Source organism: Drosophila suzukii, chromosome 2R (assembly GCF_043229965.1).
Source record: "Drosophila suzukii chromosome 2R, CBGP_Dsuzu_IsoJpt1.0, whole genome shotgun sequence".
In the NCBI taxonomy this organism is placed as follows: domain Eukaryota; kingdom Metazoa; phylum Arthropoda; class Insecta; order Diptera; family Drosophilidae; genus Drosophila; species Drosophila suzukii.
Genome location: NC_092081.1, coordinates 11,184,293 through 11,207,300, shown reverse-complemented (window position 1 = coordinate 11,207,300; position 23,008 = coordinate 11,184,293). Strand labels below are relative to the sequence as shown.

General features: G+C 39.9%; 1 protein-coding gene across 5 annotated transcripts in view; it reads left to right on the top strand.

Annotated features, from left to right (window-relative positions):
- The first annotated feature begins 538 nt into the window (after positions 1–538).
- tou (bromodomain adjacent to zinc finger domain 2B toutatis) overlaps positions 539–23,008 on the top strand; it is a 46,291-nt gene continuing 23,821 nt past the window's right edge. For 3 of the 5 annotated variants that reach the window (XM_065863785.2, XM_065863784.2, XM_065863783.2), the window contains exon 1: positions 540–1,009. The gene's annotated coding sequence lies outside the window, so the exon portion shown is untranslated. Of the gene's footprint in view, positions 1,010–23,008 lie in introns of all 5 variants that reach the window. The other 2 variants (XM_065863787.2, XM_065863786.2) reach the window with 2 other exon arrangements.

Sequence of the window (23,008 nt, the reverse complement as noted above, 5' to 3'; positions counted from 1 at the left end):
GATTTGCATTTCGTTTAAGTGGCTGAACTGGGCGAATTGATAAAGAATTGACAATTTGGTAAGCGGCGCAGGAAAACGTCTAAAAGCGGTGCGATTGTATGGGTGCGCGGTCATGTTGGTGAGTGTGTCTGTGTGTGTGTGGACAGGTGGTAAAGTCACCTGGGAACTGTACCTTCAAAGAGAAGCAACTTTGTTTTAGTACTTATTTATATCAGGTCAATCAAAATGTTTTCAAAGGCCTAAAATAAACAATCGCTGAATTCCTAATAATTTGGATGACTATTAAATGATTAATAGATATAAGAGTGTGTGTGTGTGTGTGATTTTTGTTTGTGCCTAGCCTACAACAACAATAGCAAGATTTGGTCACTTGGTTTCAATTCCATTTCGTTCCGCTCTCTCACCTCTGTTAGTTAACAGAAATCTGCTCAGCACCCACACACGCGCAGCGGCAGAGGGTGGGCAGAGCTGCAAACGGCGAATATCGAAGAGAGCGAAAACGCAAAAGAGTATCAGTTTCTCTATCGAAGCGTTCGGACGTTAAAAAGATAAAACGATACGAACTTGATTTAAAAATCTAAACCATCAGCGAACAAAGTAAACAACAATTATGATTGATTCTTGAGCGGCGGCCGCGTCCCTTTGAATATTCATATTTAATTAATCAATTTTGGAATCACAAGGAAATTGAAAGTAATTTTGAAAAATCTTGCGAAAAGCTGAAAATTTGCGCGTGTGCGGGTGGAACAGTGACACTCGCGTGAAAATCATCGCCAAGGAAAAGGCGGATAAATAAAAAGGAAAAACGCCCGCGGCGAAAATTCTTGTATTTGTGTGGGTGTGCAAAAAGAAAAAAAAAAGAAGGAAGGAGAAATATCAAGAGCAAAGAAGTTCGAGAAATTGCTAATACAGTGTGTGTGTGCTTGTGTGTGAGTGGGTGACAAATGATTGGGCAGCGAAAAGGAAGAGAAGTCAATCAGCGATAAGCAGTTAAAACTAATAAAAAACGGTGAGTTTCTCAAAAACCAAACAAAAAACATTACCATGTAATCAAAAGTGCAATTATGATATTGCACCCCTAAGTAACTCCCGCTGAGTTCGATTTTGCAACTCCTCCCCTTTTTATCACCCCACCCCCCTTTTAACCGCAAACAAATAAAATGGGCAAAAAAACCGAAGCGGATAAAGAAGAAGCAAAAGAAGTAGCGTCGCCGATTTCAGTCCTTCATTCCATTTCATTTCGTTCCACATGGTGCATAGAAGTTTTGTTGTTGTTGCCGCCGCCGCTGCTGCTGCTGCTGCTGCTTTGTTGTTCTTGTTCTTGCTTTATTTCGGCTTGACTTCGGCGGTGACAGTGAGCAATGGAAGGCGGCGAACGGCGAACTCTGGAATGGAAACGCCACTAGCAGTGGCACACGACGCGGCCAACACACACACACACACACATGCTCGAGCAAACATTGCTGGCCAGAGCGAATACAAAGTACAGTGGAGACTCCTTATAGAAGAACTATCAAATGCATACTTGGAAAAATGAAACAAATTCTACTTTAACAATTAAGTCAAACCACCCTATCCTGTGATAGGAAAAATCGTTTTCTTACAATTATTTTTATTTTCTGAAATCCATCCAATCCGATTAAGATTAAAAATGACATTTGGGTTCAATAAAAGGATTAAAGGATCAAAGAATGTGAATGTTAAAAAAATGGTTTTACTTATAATCCGACATCTATATTTTTATTTAGTAATATTTTCCATCCATTTGTTAAAATTAAAGTAGGTAATAAACTCTAAAATGTTCAGAAAAGATTACGTTTAGTTTATCACAAGGTCGAGAAAACGATCCTTACAGTACTTCTTAAAGCCCTTTTAGATTTCCATATTAAGTTTACAGCTTTATGAATTTTTCCAAAAGGTATACAATATACAGTAACAGCTTAAATAACAAAATATGCAGCTTAAAAGTTTTTGTGTGTTTTTAGGACAATATTAATTAGTGACACTTTAAAAAGAAAGTAAACAAGTTTCATATTTGATTATTTAGCGCAGTTAATATAGAATCTTGTAAGATACATATCTTAAAATACCAATTAAATAAAACTTCAACTTCGAAGCATAAGCCTGTATCCAGTTTTCTTTTCTTCATAATAGGTTATCACTGTGTATTACCTTTTTTTGTATTCCGAGATAGGAATGGTTTCCTGCGTAGGCTTAAACTACATATATTGATTTGCAGGACGAACCGCGCTGAAATAAAATTCCTCGAAAGGTTAAACAAACTAATTCGATGCAGGGAAGCTCCACTGTACCCCGCACGAACACAATGACAAATGCAGGGGGCAGCGACTGAGGCAGCGGCAGCGACTGCGTCTGCGGCAGAGGTAAAGACACCTCGAGGAGTCAACTCACCTCTCGAAACCGATTCCTCTGCTTTAATTTTTTTTCTTTTATTTTTCCTTTTGCTCTCATATTGTATTTTATTTTATTTTATTTTACTTCTTTTTTTGCCCGCCCTGTCCGCATGTGTTATGCGTGTGTGTGCTTGCGTGCGAGGGTATGAGTGTGTGTGTTTGTGTGTTGGGCTCACACAAATACAATTCATCAGCGGCAGCGAAGTCGGCGTCGTTTGTTGTTGTTGTTGTTGCTGGTGCTGCTATTATTTGTTGTTGCTGGTTCTGCGCGCTTTTATTTGAGATTTGCGCACGAATGGCTTTTGCTTTTGCTCTTGGAGTTGTATATAAATTGTAAAGTGGGTGGGCGAGGGGAAGGGGGAGGGGGTGAATGGTTCAGGCTAGTTTCGTACTAGAGTTCGCGGACAAACACACACTCATACATACGCTCATCAGAAATACGGGTATACAACATAGAGAAAAAACAAGACGTACGTACGTACAAAAAAAAAACGGCAAGTGGATTGGGCTTTAGATTTTGTTTTATACGCTTTTCCCTCGGCCCTTCTTGCACCCTTCTTTTGACTGAATTTTTCCACTCCTCCACCTCCTCCTCCTTTTCTTTACTTTTCTTGGCATATTTCGCTATTTCCCTTCGCATGTTAATTGCCGGCGTTGAACTTTTAGTTGTTAATCAATTGGTTTAGCTGCTCTTTGCCTTTTTTGTTTTCTTTGCCTCGGTTGTTTGTTGTACAAACACACAGGCTGCTGGTTTTTTGTTGGCTGAATTTCAAATGTAGAATATTTGGTTAGCTATGCAAATTGTAAAGGTAGTACTAAGGTAAATTATTGGGACGAGCATTAGGTTTCAAATAATCACATAAAAACAATATAATTTCAGAGCTTCGCATAATGAGTCGCACATTTTAAAGTAGTACTATAATCAATCTTGTTATAATGCCTATTTTTATGAAGACGAATTATGTATCTTGTTATCTTATCTTATTGTAATTTAAACACCCTTGATTAAACATTTAAAGATTTTATAATATTCGTAATTTTTATTCGTAACCCCTATACCATTATCAGCCAATCAATTAGCTGCACTAATCAAACGGTAAACTGTTTTGATATAAGACATCGTATTTCGTTTTATTCCAATTTCCCCTTTGCATTTCCGATTCCCTTTTGGCCAAAATTAAAAGAGGTTCCCGCCGCCAGATGTCGCCACCCGCTAGCCGATTTCGGCTGCTGCTTCTGCTTCTTCTTCTTCGCTCTGCTTTTCCTCTGCCCACAAATCGATTTCGATTTAGCTCCGTCCCTGTCGCACACACCCTCGACTTCTGTTTGTGTGTGTGTGTGTATGCAATAAGCTTAACATAAATCATTATAACGGCACATACAGGAGGGACCTTACATGCCACACTGCCCCCCTTCTCCTTTATTTCACGCCACCTTTCTGCCCCCCAAAAAACCCCTCTTTTCTGTATGTCTGCGTGCATATGTACATATGTATTTGTTCGTTTCGGCTGTCATTTCATATGGAATTCTATATGGGAACGCACAAAATCGATTTCTAATCGTGTAAATAAATGGCGACAAATGCTGCGACCTCTTCTTTCCCCTCCCCTTCACCACCTCTTCCTCTACCACCTTTCCCTGTCCTTCCCTTTAGCATAGCAACAAAAAGTGGGGGGAAGAAAGAGAGAGAAAGAGGAGGATTGTATGGGCAATTGTTTCAAAACCAAAAGTCGCACACTGAAAGAAACACACATATCATTTCAGAATAATAAGTTATGCCCTATAATCTTAAAAACATTTAAAAAAGATTAATTATTTAAGTAATTGCAATACAATGTATTGAAATTTTATTTGTTTTCCAATTGAATTCTGATTTCGATAAAGGGTTATTTTCAGAAAAGATATAATATTTATTTACTATAACTACATATTATACTCTGATTTTGTGAAACTATTTATCTTAAAATTCCGAATTTAGAGCCAACATACATAGGTAAATATTTTTCTCAGTGCAGTGAACAGATTTCAGGTTGCACCTTGAGCTTTTTCGATGCCAAGGAAAATGGGGAAGGAGAGGCAGGCCAAAATCAAACAGGATTGGAATCGCAAGGTGGGAAAGGGCAGCGTGAGGAGAAGGATGGGTATGTGGAGGCTGAACAGAGCAGAAAATATCAGCCACAGCCACGCTGTTTAAATGCCAGAGATAAATGGAAGGACTTCGGGATGAGAACTACCCGAAATTCGGAACCTGAAAAAACACAGAAGCTCCACAGCAACCAGCAACCAGCAACAAAGGGAGCAGTATAGGCACCTACAGCAGCAATAGTTTTAGTTGGGGGCTATAAGCGAATATATTTTATATTCATTAAGAACTGAGATTAACATACCCTTTTATTGAGAACTAAAAATATTGAAGAAATATTCTCAATTTATTTTTAAAGTATTATTAATTAAATTTGATGGGACTTCTCATTATACCCTGATTATGATAAAGGGTTTCCTCAGACAAAATCATAGTATAATAGTGTATATCAAATAATTATATATGTATAATGTACATTGTACATATAGTACTATTATACTATGATTTTGAGAAACTCCTTTCTATTTTTATGAACGTTTTTATAAAAACTTTCAAAACTATAGTAAGTTTGATTTTTATTTTATTGAAATTCAAAGTTCTAAGCATCGGTAAAAATGGTTTTAGACAAGTAAAATAAATAGTAATATTACAAATATATAAATTTATTGTTTAATGTGGTTTTAGTAAATAAAAAAATGTAGATGCCGTGCTAATCCTGAGATAACCACTAAAATACCCTCCATGCAAAGGAATATAAAACAAATATCAGAATCAGGCTTGACATTTTGTCAGTTGATTTTTGGGGGAGGCATGGGGGTTACGTTGCAGGATAGAAAAGGTGGTTTTTGGGGGGGGGCTCAACCAATTGCACTTCGGAATGCACACACATTTTATTTGTTTTGGTCCTGGCATTCTGGCCTCTCGCTTCCCCAATTTCAAACACAATTCAAAGTGCCAGTTGAAAGTGCAAAAAATCGCACCCCAAAATTGGGGAGAATACGGGGCAATGGTGTTGTACAGCCCCTCTTTATCTCTATCCCTCTGTCTCTTTCCAATTCTCTGGGGAAACATCGATGGATAACACAAAATTGAATTTACTACTGTTGTTGGCCTGCCCCCTTTGTGTTTTTGTTGCAATTTGCTTTGCACGCTCGGAAAATATTGGCAGTAATTGAATTAATGAGGGAAAGGGGAGAGAAAAAAGGCAGGTCAACACTAGCCAAAATTGAAATACTAAAGATGAGAAAGCCACCTATATATTTCCAGGCCCTCTTTTTCCACACCATTCGTAATTTTCCATTGTCCACTCATTTGCCGCTGCTATCTCTCTCCCACACAATTTTCGCCAATTTCCATTGCTATTTTCCTTGTGGTCGGAAATTCTCTTATTTCTGCTTGATTCCGTTTATTTGTGGAGCTTATTTCATGTTACGGAATATACACATGTACATATATTTTTCATCGGATCGGTTTTTAATTGAATCGGTTATTGAAGGATGGGGCCAAATATATTTGGGGACTTTGAATGTTCGATGACTGAAACTGTGTGGCACAATGTTGTTGGATTCGCAGATAAATGCTATGCATAAATTATTATTTATCAGGGGTGTATCATCATCTGTGGTATGGGTATTCCTTAAATAATAAAAATTGTTATGATGAAGCAGAGAATAGTTTAGAACAATATAAAATAGATGTAGAAGATATGTGTTGAACTTAATAGTAAGTTCTTATAAAATATATTATATGGTGTGGTACAATAGTTAAAACAAGCAGTATTGTAATGACTATAATGAGAGAAATTATGAAAATTGTTATGTTGGACCAGAAAATAGTTTAGAATAATATAAAATAGATATGAAAGATACGTGTTTACCTTGATAGTGAGTTCTTATACAAGATATTATATGGCATGGTACAATAGTTAAAGCAAGGAGTATTGTAATGGCTATAATGATATTAATAATTATCCTAAGATGGTTCATTAGGAATTTTAGGAAATGATTTGTCTTGGACAACATATACTCTCCTTACCAACTGTTTAGGGTTTCATTTATGAGATGTTCTTAAGAATTTCGTTGGAATATACGCAATATCTTTGGAATATATATACATAAGCAATTTCGTTTTTTATGTTCCCTCTGATAAGTGGTTCTCTACCTTTGGCAAATTAAAGTTTAGTATTGGAAATAATAATATTGTTTTCTAAGCAATCACTGTGGATAATCCTGTTATTCACCAACTTTTGGTTTCGCGTATTCCCCACCACCATCTCCAACTCCTTGTATTTCTCCTTTGTCGGGCTCCTTTGGGTTCGGCCATCTAAACGAAGCTGAATGTGAACTTTTGCCCCGTGCGGTTGTTGTTGCCTGTTGGGCGATTGCCTGCAAAGCAGATCCAGGATAAGGGAGGTTGGGTGAGAGGGGGCTGAAGGACGAGGGTCGAGGTCTCGAGTGGGCAACTGTTTGGCTTTCGTTGTGGCCCATCATCCAGTCACCCCAAAGGCATTTGTGCTCTACTTCATTATGTGAATATCTGTATATATGAATGCATTACACATGTGTGTGTATCTGTGTATATCCGGCGGGCGTCATTGTGTGCGTGTGTATCTATGGGTGGGCAAAAGGTATAGCCAAAGCCATAGCAATAGCTTCGTTTCGCTCATGTCCTCGGTTTCGTCGTCTATTGAATCCTGGTTATTTCTGGAAGGGAAGCGCAAGTGGCGGCATTTTCGTGGCTCTCGAATGAAGAGAGTGGGGGAAATTGACAAGGACGCGGAGGGGGAGGGGTTAGAAAATGTAAGGAGGAGAATGGGGAAAGTCAGGATATCCTGAACGGGCGGCGGCCTTTAACCAATGTTGTAATTATATGCTCACTAGTTGGCATATGGGTCCATGTTTCTGGGTATTTTCTATCTATATACAAAGACACACTAGGCAACAAGGCAAATTCCAGTTTAAACTCAATCAATCAAAACAACTTTGTGTGGAATACAAAGTTGAAGACACTAGAGCCTTAACTACAAACTAAGTCCTTAAGTCTTTAGTCCTTGGACTTTCCAAATTAAGTTTATAAAGGTGGTAACAACTTTAGTTAAGGCAAATTTCGTAATTTGAAATACATAACCTTGATTATATGGTCTTAAGAGAAAGAAAACTATTTATACAATAAAGAATAAGTGTAAAAAAAACCATTACATTAAAGACAAGTTGGGATTGGATGTTGTTTTTAGTTAAAGGAAGTCTAAATATAACTATCCAAGCAATGTAAGATGTTGTTACTAAGTAGGAACCATATTTTTCTAGTTGTACCTCCTTGTTTTGTTTAAAATATTTACTACGAAAGCAGGGCCATGTTGACCAATGTAAAGCGAGGCATTTCTGTTTGCATGAAACGCGAGTTCAGACTGGGCTCTTGTTCTGCTTCTTCCTGCTGGGAACCACCGCCCACGCCCCACGCCCTCCTCCTACTTCTACGCCCACTTTTCTGCTGCAGCGAAAACTTTGCAATTTCGCTTTTGTGCTCCGAAACTCATGGGTTTCGTGTGTGAGTGAGTGAGTGAGTGTTGCAAGTATCTGCAACTGTTGTATCTGTATCTGCGCAGCGAGCATTTTCCTTGTGCCATTGTGCAAATTATACAAATGCTGAGGATGCTGAGCTGCCGAGATGCTGAGACGCTGGCGACGCTGGTGTCACCATCGCCATCTCGCCAGCCATGCATCTGCGAGATACATTAGACAGTTTGCTGCGTGCCAAGCGGCCACATTTACAGATACAGTTGCAGATGCAGATACATTTACAGATACAGATGCAGATACATTTCGCTGGTACGGTACACAGCTGCAGATGCGGATACACATTCTGTATCTATTTCTGTGCGGCATACGGGAAATCGTTGTAATTTGCATGGCTCAACTTTGGATGAGCTGTCGCCGACGGTGCTCTTGCATCCGCAAATGCACGAGTATCTGCGAATGTAGTATCTATGTATCTGCCAGATGCGTGGGCGTGGCACACCGCCGCTGCTCATTAGATTTACTTGAGATACTTTCCACCTCGCATAAAAGATAACTCATCGATTTAATGGTGCAGTCACCACATTTCACATCCGTTTGCTAATTAGGAAATAAGTTTTAATCTTTTGAGAATCAGTTGACCAAATGGTCAATTACCAAAGTATAAAGGGTATTAAGTACATAATCCTGTGCTAGCAAGCTCAACTTGTGCCACTCAATATCGAATGTCTTTTGTACAATTCGAATGGAAATTAAATGGCCGAATGATTTATTGATTGATTTGGTTAGGTAAATTCTTGCAAATCAAAAACCACACACGGACGAGCAAACTAAGCCTATTAAATTTGTCACACTAAAAGTTTTCGGTCAATGAATTTCATTTATTGTGAAAACAGTTTGGGGCTTAAAGCCTCAAGCTTTTATATTGAAGTGGAAAATTGAAGAGAAGTCATTTAAGGTATCTAAGTTTTAACACCTCAGCTTGCTTTGAAAGATACTAACCCATTTAGGTTGAAGACTTTGACTTTTAAAGTGTAAACTACCTGCTTAATTGTAGAGGACTGTGTAGCCTAGACATGTTTTTCCTACTGCCAAAATTAAAGTCCGCTTTTGAAACTTTGTTGACCGCTTTGTGGTCCCTTTGGCATCCCCTGACTATAAAGCCCCAACTAATCACAGTGGAACGTGCCCTGCTCTAACTTCTGACTGCCTAAAATCTGGAGAAAAAAAAGTGTGGAGACAGTGCGGACACACAATCACAATCATCTGCAAAAAGCTGCGCTGTGCCAATTAAGCTGACTTTGAGGAACTTCGTGGTGTCCCTTTTTCTTTTTAGCCTTCTCTGCCTATCTGGACCTCCTCTCCACCTTCTGTCCTTTTGGCCCCACTCATTTGTGGCTCTGCTGATGAAAATTAACAAAAAGCTGAAATGTTGTTGGCTTTGCTTTTGGGCCCCTTGGCGCTCATTTTATCTACGGTGCACGCAGGCTACAGTGGATATTTTTATTTTTAATATATAGAGTAAGATATCTATCTTCGCATCTATCATTCATAGTCAATTTTTAAAGTCACTATCAGATATAGAATAAGCCCCTTGAAAATATTTACCTTGTACTTGTATTTTGCAAATTGCTCTTTATTTGTTTTTATTTCTTATTTATTTAATTTATTTATTTATTAAATATTTGTATTTCGATCACCTTTCAAGATGTCCACTGTATTTTCCGCTGGCCGCAGGTTCCTCTTCCTCTTGCTTCCTCTTCTTAAAAATGCTCTATTTCTTGCTCTTTCTGGTTGCGTTGTTGCCCTCTCTTTCCCGTACATACACACGCGTGTGCTTAAACATTTTTTCTTCCGCACATTTTTTATGCACGTGTGTGTGTGTGTGTGTATTCTTTTGCAAACTGCAGCTTCGCCGTTGGACAGGGATGTGGCCAAAGGGTGGGTTAAGGGGGGTTATGGAGAGTCGCAAGGGGGATTTCAAAAACTTGGCCTGTGTGTTGTTGCCTCTGACTCTGGCGTTTTTCTCTGCACGACATCCCTGCTTGCGCCTCTCGCTGCTGCTGATCCCCCTCCTCCTTCTCCATTTCTGCCTCCCTTATGCCCCTGCTCCCTCTGTCATTTCCTTTATTCCGCTGTCGCCCCCTGCCTTTTGGCACCCCCTTTTGGCCCACGGCTATGGCAGCCAGCCAGGCTGACGAGCAAGTTTGAATTGTAATCCTGGTTGTTGTAGTTGGCACACGCTCTTCGCCTCTCCTTGTCTCTCCTTTCTCCTTGTTTGCTGCTGCAGCAAGTTTCTGCCTCCTCCCCTGCCACTCATTCTCCTTTTCGGAATCCCCCTTTTAGCCCCCCGCCCCCCTTTATCAAGCTGCGTTCGACAGCATCAGCCTCTGCTTTTGTCTGCTGCCGCCACGTCGCCGCTTCATGCACCTTCTCCAGCTCCTCTTTATCCTCCACCTCCCACTCCTCCGCCTCCTCTTTGGCCTCTCCACCTTTGCCACTATGCACGTCCTTCTTGTCGTTGCCCTTTTACATTTCACTCCGGTTCGCAGGTCCCACATCTTTGCCTGGAAACATTGCGAAAAATGTGCAATATTATTGATTATGCTTGGTAAATCGATTATGTCTATAGGGAGGTAGGTAGACCACACGATAGCATAGATTGCATTACTTAAGCAATTATGATTTTTTATTAATGGTCATTACAGAGAAGGCTTTGCTTAGACTTGCAACTTGAACTTGCTAAATTCAGATAGATATCATTTTAGAAACAATCATTAAATGGGTATTTCTCAGAAGACTTGGTAAAAATTAGCTAGGAAAAAGTTTAGCAACCTTTGTTTTAACAAGTTCTAGCCGCATACCAAATTTCATATCAATCGCACAAATATTTCTTCTGAAATGCCAATTCTTTGTATCTTCAATAAACTACGCCTCAAACTATGCAACGAATACTTTGTATGAAAAGCCAGGTATTTAATGGTCGACTACATGACTCCGTGTTTTTTTTAATTACGCTCTACTTGCAGTTTTAGCACCTACGCCTCTTTGTCAATGAGTGCGAACGAGAGTGGGCGGAGCCAGAGTGAGGGAGATGGAAATATGGCGTGGAAAACTCATGCGTGTGCCTGCAATTTTCCGTCTTTGGCCCCTCCACACACACACACCTTCCGCTTACGAAAACGCAATTTCACTTGACATTATTCAACAATTTGCATTGCTGCTTCCGCAACAGAAATAAAAACAACAACTGCCGCCGCAAAGTTTTGGCAGCAACAACAACAACAAAAACACAAGCAGGACAACAAAAAGGAGACACCTTTTCATTGAGCTTGCACACACACACACACACACACATTGCCACAACTCCAGACTTATTCACCCACACCAGCACACATAGCGAAATTTGCTTGCTCACTTCCATTTTCCCGTTTCCTGTTACCCTTTCATTTCCCCCATTTTGGCATCATGCACTGCTTAATTTCTCACTTGTTCCTTTCACGCACACACTCACACACGCTTGCACATTAGGGTGGCCCCAATTGCAATTGCAGTTGCAATTTCTTAAGACAATTAAGGGAAAGGAAGAGGCCATTTTTCGTAAAACCTTAATCGTATTTGCATTTATAAAGGTAATCCCCACAAAATAAAACTCAACTTATGATGGGGTTTTTAATCCCATAACAAAAGTAGTCAAGTGTTCAATTTCCGGGGTGTCACAGAAATTTCTTCGGGCGGAATTCGGAGGAAATTTACTTTTGTATCAACACAAGTTTTTCCCGAATTTCGAGGGAGAGACTCCCGATTTTTAGTATTGAGGATAGTTTTTTTTTAATTTGTATTAATCAATTTAAATTGACCCACCCTAATACGCACACACTTGAAAGTCTTTAAGGAAGCAGTGCCATCTGATTTAGTTGTTATAGCAATTTTAATTACCAGCACTTGAAGCAAAAATTAAAGACTGCAGAAAAGAAATGAAGAAATTTAAACAATACAAATGCAGGCTGTCTTCCTCAAATTTCTGTTGATGCCCTCTCCCTTCCACTTTGGCCCCCTAACAACGACACCTTCACCTGACGAGCACCCTCTGCTCTCCTCCTTTTGCCGCTCTCCCACTCCCACTCTCACCCCCTCCATTATCCTCCCCCACCCCCTCTGCCAAAGCCTGTGGGCACGTTCGTTAAATGTTGAATAAATTTTCTCATATAATCGCAGTCGTCGCCCCGTTGCTCTCTGCGGCTCTCTTGGTCCCCTTTCCCCGTCCATATCCACACATTTGCTCCCTCTCCCAATCAGCAAGCAACAACAACAACGACAACAACAACAGGCAACTACCGCACAGTTGTCTCCGCTGCGCTGCCGGCGTCGCTGCTGGCGTCGCAGTCGCTGCCGCTGATGTTGAATGTTTGATGTTGAATGTTGATGGTGTTAGTTTGGTTCGGAAACTCGTCGGTCGCGCAAGTAAAATCCCCAACGAAAATAATACAAAATAAGATAATAAATCTAAAACAAATGCTTAAGCAATGAGATAGAAAACAAAATAAAAGTGTCGTAAAAAATGTTGTCTAAGCAAAATAATTAGAAAAGTGTATGTGTGTGTGTGCTCAATATTTGTGAATGTGCCAAAGTAAGAAACAAACAAGTAAAAGTAATAAATACAAAATAAATAAATAAAAAAAATCAGCTAAAAAGGAAGTGCGACAGATACAGATACAGATACACAAAGCTAAAGCTAAAACGGAATTCGTTTGGGCCAAGTTCTGCTGCTTCTTCCTCCTCGGCTTCCTCTTCTTCTTTTTCTATAAACGCAGCCAAGCGTTCCAGTGGTTGTGTGTGTGTGTGTGTGTGTGTGAGCGCGCATTTTCTTTTGTCCATTCCGCCACCTTATTCTCCACGCTCTTCTTTTCGTACAGCCGCCAAAGGAGACGGCGGAGAAAAAGGATTAAGAAAAAAGGCAGCTTGTTGGATTATTTTTATTCCGCTCTGAAATTGATCGAAAAACTGTCCCATTGTAATATCAACCGCTTCAATCAGGTTTCATAAAGTATCCCTAAAGAACCGAAGTTTAAAAGGAAACAAAATTGTTATTAAAAGAAAATTGCATTAGACACATTAGCATTAATTATTATTATAAATCTATTGACATACAAAGGCTTAGACTTCCTAAAGTCTGGGGAACCCCACATGAAGTTTATAATAATGTAAAAAGATTAGAGCTCGTCGGATTATTTTTATTCCACTCTGAAATTGATAGAAAAGCTGTCGTTTTGTAATAAATAGTAGATCATTTCAATGAGGTTTCATAATATGTCCCTAAAAATTGAAGTTTTTAAGAAAGGAATTGTTTTAGATGCATTAATCTATTGAAATACAATGGCTTGGAGTCACCAAAGACTGGGGAACCCCACATCAAGTTTATAATAATGTAAAATGATATAAAAAGCTGATAGAAAATAGCAAACTTTGTAAGGTTTCATTTTAAAATTGACCTAAAAGGGCAAAAACAAAAGCAAAAGTGCTTTTCATGGCTCAATATGATAATTTACCAAGTACTTAATACATCTACGAATAAAAAGGAAGAACCACTAAGTTAGATGGTACATATGTATATATTTAACGATACAGGGGAACGAGTGCTTGTGAGTGCTACTTAGTACCGATTGAGTACTTACGATTTACAAATACTTGATGCCATTGATTGCTTTCAAGTTCAATGGTTATTTAAATGTAAAATTGATTAGATTAGAAAAACTTTGGAGATTTAAGGATGCTCTTATGATTTTCTCCAAAGAGGTGTGTTTATAAAGAATAATAAGATTATTGTCTGTACCTTAACCAACAATAATATCCATTTAGAACGTTTTAAATACGTTTAAAATATTTCAGGGTACATTTTAGGGGAAAGTTAGGAAGATTTATTATAGTTCTAGCTGGCCTTAATCATATCATTATCCGGCGATAATTACAACTAACAACTATCTTTAAATAAACCATAAGATAAAAAGCAAGTTAAGTTTGTACTGCTCGAAGATTTCTCACGATATTTGTTTTTTTAACGTTGTTTTGAGCAGCGTGCAATAAGATTTATTATGACCACAATTGCAGTCCGGCATTTCAACTTGCTTTTGTTGTATTTTTATGTATCAATAATTACAAAGAGCGAGCGAGAGGGAGAGGTTGAGGTTGTGGTGGAGGGAGAGAGCAAGAGGAAAGAGGCAACAACAACTACGCTTGGGAAACGAAATTGAAGCACACGGATGGAAATGGAATGGAATGAGGGAGTGCGAGCGAGAGAGGGTGATGGAGTGAGTGGAAAGGGGGAGGGGGATACGTAACGGCCAGTCACAGCAGAAAGCAACAACAATAACAATTGCAGCAACAACAACAACAACACAAACAACGGGTGAACATTGGAGACATGTTTGTGCGGCGGCGCTCATTTATTTTATGTCTCGGTTTTGTTGTTTTTGTTTTTGTTTTTGCTGCTTTTGCGCTACTTTGGAGCTGCCTATCCTGCTCCCCCACCCCCCATTGCCCCCCCACTCTCCCCACACTACACACATACATATGTGCATGTGTGTGTGTGTGCATGACTCGCTCGTTACTTTGTTCTTGTTTTTCTGTTTCTGTTTCATTTTCTGCCGACTCAACTTGACAACCAACCAAACCGAACTGAAACTCAAACTGAAAAATGCCGCAAAATCGAGAACTTAACGGATTAAAACTGATCTACAGGGCAACTTTGCTAGGGGCAATAAAAATATACAACTTTTTGTATAACTAGTTCAGAAGCAAATCCAAATGATAGTGGCTTTAAGTGAACTTCAGAACAGCTGCAAACAGAAAACATGACTTGAGGAAATTATGTGTGATATAAACAGATATTCTATCTGACAAATACTTTTTAATAACAAACAATGAGGTCTTATAGACAGATTGCTTTTAAGTAGATTACAAATGAAATGATACTTAATGTAATACTCCAGTAATAACACGTGTATAGTAGTTTTAATAACTTTTATTAAACAGTCGCTATTGCTCGCTACCGCTCGCTTTCGTTGCTTATCGTCGACTCCTTCTTGAACTCAACATACGACGCGATTCAACACGCGTCGTGGTGAGTTTATGTATCCAGTGTTGGGCTCGAATCCCGATCAGCTGACACGGGTTCCCACATCTCTCCTTTTTTTTTCAGACGCAGTTTTAGACCTCCCTGTGGCATCTGTGAGGTGAGCTCCGCGTCAATTGGTTTGGCCGGGAATGATTCATCAGTCCTTTTCGGGGACTGGCCCTTCTCTGGCTGAACTGCAGCAGAGGATTCGACTTTCTTGAGGTGACTGGCGTTCCTGGTATACGACTTCCCATTTCCGGTTACCTGGACCACATCACCGTCTCTGCTGGTCACCTCGTAAACCGTTGGATCGAACGTTGGTGTTAGCTTGTGGGGGATAATAACATTTTTAATTAGAACCCTGTCACCTACAGTTAATTGAATATCTTTTGCTCCTCTAGCTGCATCTGCTACCTTCTTCCCTTTTTCTTTCTGGCACATGTCCTTATCTCTTTCCTCCGAGTCCACATCCTGATCCAAAATATCCTCAATTCCGGGAATTTTATCTCGAATCGTCCGATTGTACATCAGCTGGGTTGGAGCTGCACCCGTTGTACTATGCGGTGTTACATTATACATAAGAACGAACTTTTGCAACTCCTTCTTATTGTTACTTCTACTCGCATATGCGATTTTGAGACGTTTAACCAGCGATTTATTCATATTCTCCACCTCGCCGTTCGCTTGTGGCCAATATGGAGGAGTTGTACGCAACTCGATCCCGTTTGTTGTACAAAATTCTTTGAATTCCGCGCTTATAAACTGGCGACCGTTGTCCGCTGTTAATGTTTGGGGAAAACCTAGCCTTGCGAAAATTTCCTCCATCTCGTTTATTATAGTCTTTGATGTGATGCTCCTCGTTATTTTGTACTCCATATATCGAGAGTAATAATCGATTAGTACCAAAATGTATTCTCCGTTTGGTAGCGGGCCTAACAGATCGGTTGCCAAACACTTCCATGGGCCATTTGGAAACGAGTGCCTCTTCATTGGGGCCGGACGTACCGGAGCAGACACCAAAATGCAGCTACGACAGGTTTTAACGAACTCTTCAGCTTCTCTGTCCATTCGTGGCCACCATACTTTCGATCGGAGTCGCCGCTTCATTGCAGTCTCGCCTGGGTGACCCTCATGTGCTAACTCCAACACTTTCCGTCGCAGATTTTTCGGAATCACTATCTTTGTTCCTCTTAGCAGCAAATTACCGAGCGTCGACACTTCAAATCGAAACGGATAGAATGGACTCGATGTAGCTAGCTTCCACGAATCCTCCTTTAGGCACGTCATTGCATCCATTATCCCCTCATCATGAGTACTACTTTCTGCTATCTCTGAGATTGATAACGAAACTGGAATTGAATTTGAGACGATATGAAAAATGTTTTTCTCCCCCTGCCAATCGAATGAGTTTGACTCGGTTTCCTGGGACAGTCTCGACAATGAGTCTGCGATGTTTTCTTTTCCTGGTTTATACACGACTCGGAAACGGTAAGATTGTAGGCGTAGAAGCCACCTTTCGATGCGGGCTGGAGGTCTGGAAGTGGGCTTAAATATAGCCTCCAGAGGTTTGTGGTCTGTTACTAGGTCAAATTCTAATCCGATCAAATAAAAATAAAACTTTTCTACCGCCCAGACTAACGCGAGACTTTCCTTTTCTGTTTGAGAGTACCTTTTTTCTACCTCCGATAAACTCTTGCTGGCGAACGAGATAATACGGGGAATTTTATCTTTGTCTAGTTGCACCAATACCGCTCCTAACGCTACCGGACTAGCGTCCGCAATCAACTTAGTCCGATCAGTCAAGGTAAAATAGGACAGCATGGGGACTACTGAAACCTTTTCCTTTAATTGTTTAAAAGCTAACTTCTGCGCCTCACCCCATATGAATTTCTCGTTCAATTTGAGCAATCCTCTCAATGGCTCTGTCGTATCCGCCAAGTCTGGTATAAACTTTCCAACATACGTGACCAAACCCAAAAAGCTGCGGACCTCTTCCTTATTTTTGGGTTCTCTAAAGTTTTGTATTATCTCAATCTTGCCTGGATCCGCCTCAATCCCCTTGTCAGAGAGGATATGACCAAGAAATTTCAGCTTAGTTGTCCGCCAAACACACTTCTCCTCGTTGAGCATCACATTACGGCCCACAAAAACATCTTTCACCGCGCTCAGCGCCATGTCGTGCTCCTCGAGGGTATTGCCAAAAACTATAACATCGTCAATATAGTTTATGGCATTTGGGCACTGTGCCAGCATCTCCTCCATAAGCCTCTGGAAAATCTCCGGAGCTGAGTTCACTCCAAATAGCAACCTCTTATACCTGAACAGCCCACGATGTGTAATGAATGTCGTTATCTCCCGGCTCGCAACGTCAAGCTCAAGTTGATGATAGGCGTTCTTTAGATCAAGCCGAGAAAAGTATTTAGCGTTCTTCAATTTGGTCATCAATGAGTCGAACGTCGGAAGAGGATAATTTTCCCTTTTTATGGCCTTATTGGCTCTGCGCATGTCCAAACACATTCGAATATCTCCACATTCTTTAAACACGATGACCACTGGCGATATCCAAGCGCTCGGCCCAGTTACCGGCTCTATAATATCAAATTTTAGGGCTTCCTCTAGTTTTGCGTTTACCTTGTGCTCCAGCGCCGTCGGGACTCGCCTCATGGGTTGTTTGACAGGCACCACCGTTGGATCAATTGAAAGCCTTATCTGAACATCTTTCCATTTGGGGAACGACCCAATCTGCTCAACTCGATTTATGTTTAACCCTAGTTTTAAAACATTGAGTTGTATCGCAGTGTCACATCCTAGTAGTGATTGTCTGCTGTTTTCTATGACGTAAAACGTAGCAATTACCTCCGGGTCCCTTTTTACGCTTATCGGAGCTTCAAATACTCTTAATATTTTGAGAGGTTGATCAGAAGCATAAGAACGGAACTGGTTCGATGATTTAGTGCGCATGTTGAAAATGGTTGCCTGGTCGTCGATAAGTTTCTGCCAATCTGCTTGACTGCATAGATTGTGTTTGGAACCAGAGTCGATAACCATTTCCATTGTCCTGCCGCCGACTTTGCATGGAATAATCTCGTCATTATTCCCCTTGGTGGCTACTCGAAAACAATCAGAGTTTGCTGACTTTTCTCCGTCGTGCACACACTCACAATTAACCAGCCTGATGTGTGTGTCTGTACGCCGTGGCCGTTTTGCCCAAGGCCCGTCCGCGTCGTGGTTGCCTGCTCTTATTTTGGTCTTGCATTTCCGTGCGAAGTGTCCAATCTTTGAGCATTTCCTGCATGTGGCGCTTCGTGCTGGGCAATCTGGGCTGTTCTCCCTATGTCCCTTTCTCCCGCAACGACCACATTCTTGCAGTGTATCAGGGTTTCGTGCCTTTTGATGTGAAACTCTCTGAATTGTGCTTTGTTGGCCAGCTGCACCCATCGTCTCTGTCTGCCTGTTAACCTGCTCTTCGATGTGACACATCTTTACAAAATCATTTAAAGTAAATTCGTTCTCCAAGAGCTTCCTTTTTAAGTCCACCGGCGCCCAGACATCTATGATTTTGTCTTTGAGACAGATCTCCTCAATTTCCTTCTTGGTTTCGCCGAAAGAGCACTTTGCAACTTGTCGACGCAAGCGCATTAAGAATTCGGTAAAGCCTTCACCTTCCACAGGAACCATAGTCCGGAAAAGGTGCCTCTCGAAAACCGAGTTCCGTTGTGGAGAAAAATACTCGGTTAATTTCTCCACTAGAGGTGTAAAAATGTCATTATTGGCTTCCTCGTCGAACGCAACAAGTGCCCCGGGTAAGTTGTACACCACTGCCTGCAACTGCGGTCCACCCAGGTGCAGCAACTTATTTCGCTTTTTGTACACAGACGTTATCTCCTCCGACTCTATGTAGATGGTAAAAGAGCGCAGCCATGTCTCCCACTCATTTCTCCACAACGCCTTGTCAAATGCTTGAAATAGAAATGGTTTTAGCTCCGCCATTTCGGTAGATTACTGAAATTCAAGAAAAATAATAACAATCAACTTTTTTTTTTTTCAGCTCCAATAATAACAATTCGTTGTTATTATCATTTGCTTTATTTTCAACTCCACCACGCTCTTAAACATGCGCTTTTGCTATACCTTTTTGCATTCGCTTTTGCACTTACATCTCTCTCTCATCTACCACCACCTCTTTCTTATTTTTCTTTTCGTGGTGTGTTTCTTCTCTTTAGATCTGCAGGAATTTAATCCGCACACTTGCTTCAACCTATTTTTCGTGGCGTGGTCGAAACTTTTCCCGTTTCCTTTTTCTTGTCTCTTCTTTCCTTTTTTTTTCTTTTCTTCTTTTTTTTTTTTTTTTTTTTTTTTTTTTTTTTTTTTTTCCTTCATCAGCCTGAATTTAATCGGCTCTCGATGAACGGACGTGATCGAAACTTTTCCAGTTTCCTTTTTCTTGTCTCTTCTTTTCTTTTTATTTCATCAGCCTGAATTTAATCGGCTCTCGATGAACGGACGTTTTACCCACTTATTCGTTTTGTGGCGTACCAAGCTTGCATATTCACACATTTACATACAACTACACATCGCATGTACATTTCGCACATACATGAGCGCTGCACGTGCAGGAATATATATACATACATATATGTATGTATCTCTATTCCCTTTTCCAGCTTATGCACTTTTTTTTTTTCTTTACCTGCATTCGTTGGCAGCGGTCGTTTATTTTATTAATACTCAGTAGTCTTTCTTATCCGTCAGTAATAGATTTTAATCCTCGTCGCCAATGTAATACTCCAGTAATAACACGTGTATAGTAGTTTTAATAACTTTTATTAAACAGTCGCTATTGCTCGCTACCGCTCGCTTTCGTTGCTTATCGTCGACTCCTTCTTGAACTCAACATACGACGCGATTCAACACGCGTCGTGGTGAGTTTATGTATCCAGTGTTGGGCTCGAATCCCGATCAGCTGACACGGGTTCCCACACTTAAAATTCCAATATTGTGGTCAAGTTAAGATGGTCCGAAAATGTATAAAATCTTTATTTTTATGCCTAAGGGGATCTATAGAATGCTATAATAATGATTTTTTTTAGTTGTATAGTACCTTTAATGACTTGTTTCATGATATAGGTTTAGTTAATTGCTTTGTTGCAATGCTTGCCAAAATGTTTTAAACGAAGTTTCACTGTGAAATCATTAAAAAAATAAGATAAACAAGTATTGCGTGGGCTCAATAAGCGAACCAGTGAATTTGCGATGCTGATATGGCTGTGAAGTCATCTATCTGTTCTTTATGGAAATAGAAACATCTTTCCGGATCATCTCGACATATTGATGCCTTAACCCTTTGGTGGCGAAAACCAATTAAGTCGAGTTTTTAAAGCCTAACCACGCGCATTTGAGCCAAAGTCGGCCGGAATTCGTGTGTATTTCCCTCGCAGCGAATTGTTTTTGGTTTTAGCCAACTAACCGGCGTCGCTGCCCTCTGCCTCTGCCTCTGCCGGCGTCGCTGCTTGGTCAGGCCTCCTTTCGTTATTGTTGCTGTTATTATTTTTGTTGTTTTAGCTCTCGGCCAATCCTCTCCACCTTCCGTTGTCCGCTGTCCGCTGACCACTGTCCGATTCCCATTCGTTTCTAAAATACAATTTTGCGCTGTTTTTGGACGCGTTTTTTTTTCGCATACCCTTGGAATGGGTTTTCACAACTTTGATTCGATCTTTGTATTGCATATAAGTTTTATTACACCACATGTCGATTAACCCACCTCCTAATTACATTTAATTAATTAAATTTTTAATTATTAATTTAAAAATAAATTATAATATCTATAGATCTTATGTTAAAAGAAATTAATCTTGTATTACACTGCTGTTATAAAAAACATTTTTTAAATATCCTTATTTTAGATTAGATATAGATATTAACAGGAAATTGACTTGTATGTTAGCAATGTCTGACTGAATGCCAAAAATCATGCATTATTTTAATTTACATTAAGATCCATCTCCAAATATACATAGTTTCTTATTGTTTTATCAAAAACAAAGTCCAGTATCTTTTAATCTGCAAGTGTATAAACACTTCGGTTAGTCGTAGTTTGGTCATCTTTATGGCATTTTTTTTTCGTGCTGTTGCGGATTTGTGATTTCGATATTTAGTTGGATTTCTGTCTGTCCCCCTCCCATTCGTTCCCCCTTCCACCCCGTTCCGCCCGCTTGTCCATCTGTCAAGTTTTGTTTCGTCTGTTGTTTTGCCGTCGGTTTCGCTTCGCTCCTCGCTGATTGCTCTGTGCCCCCGTCCTGCTTCTCCTTCTCCTTTGGCTCCCCCCCCTTCCTGGCTTCTCTTTTAGCCCCGCCGCCACTGCCCCCCACTCCACTAACCCCCCTCTTTAGCGCTACCCCCTCTTTCGTTTGTTTTTGGGTGTACGCCATCGTCTCTGCAGCGTGTTTCTTTTCATATTATTTAATTTATTTCGTTGGTTTTCATTGTGGCCATGCTCGTTGTTGTTGCCCCCGCCTTCTCCTGCTCTCTCCTCCTCCTCCTCCTTTCCCTCCTCTCCCTCCGCTCTTCCTCTTTCATCTGGGTTCAGCTGTATCTGTATCTACAATTCGTCATGTCGCTTGTACCTTTTTTTTCTCCTCTGTTCAGCTTCATCATCATCCCTTCAACGGATTTTTGAGGCATTTCGGTGATGAATTTGTTTTCCTGTTTAATTTTAGTCATTTGCCGAGCACCCGAGCACCCTCACCACCACAATTGCACTTCTAAACGCACACTCACACATATGGCACACAAATGCAACCAAATAAATGCCCTTTGAGAAATGCATCTGCTCTTTGATCGCTTTGAATTTACAGTTTCCTCAGATGCACTTTAATTTTATTTTTCTATGACTAACACTTAAAAAAAATGTCAGATCTTTGAATTTAAGTAAAAAAAAATTAGGTTATCCGTTGTTAAAAGATAATATCACTTTTTATAACGCTAAAAAAACGAATTGCAAAAAAATTATAATAATATTTGAAAGTATGGCAATGAGGCCACTCCAAGAAAATATGACGTGTTTAGCAGTTTTGTATCTTAAATAAACTTAAAAATACATAAATGTACTTTTCTATAAACCTCATTTTACCTGACAATTGGAGTCTTATTTCTCACTGTGTACCTGTATCTCGATGTCAAAGTGGTCAGCGAAAACTGCTATGCCATTTAATCACTTGGGTAAAAAACGAGAGGGTTGTGTGCACTGCATAGAGCAATTAATGGATTTTGCAAAAGCAGATTTCCAGTTTGCCGTGCACACGATAAACAAGTGAAGGGTTTGTTTAGTTAACGAGAGAGCTGTGATATCATTGGGGCACTCCAAACACAACACATTAGAGGCAAACGATGAAATCCCAGGCAATCGGTTAATTAAATTACAAATGTTTTTACATTTCCCAAGAGTTGGAAAGCGTTAGCTTATAACAACACTTGGCCATTGAGCGATAATTTACGGTTAGGTTAGGTTCGTACTGTTGGCAGTTGCTATCTGATTGATTGCATTGCCACAGGAATACAGTGGAGCTTGCACTAATGAAAGATCTAAAAGAATTCTAGATGATTGCAGAACAATTTTTAATTTAATTTGCAGAGGTTTTAGCTCTTAAACATACCCCTTTATAAAGAAACTCCTTCAAAAATTTTATTTAAACATTCAGTATTCAAATTAAAAATATTAAATATACAATATATTAAATATTAAATACATTATTGGTTTTTATACGATAATAATATATTTAATATCAATAAAATATTTAAAATGAGAATATATTTAATATTTGTTCGCGAGTTGTATGCTCTATTTTTGAATAACAAAGGTTTACGAAGAAACACTCCCTGACTT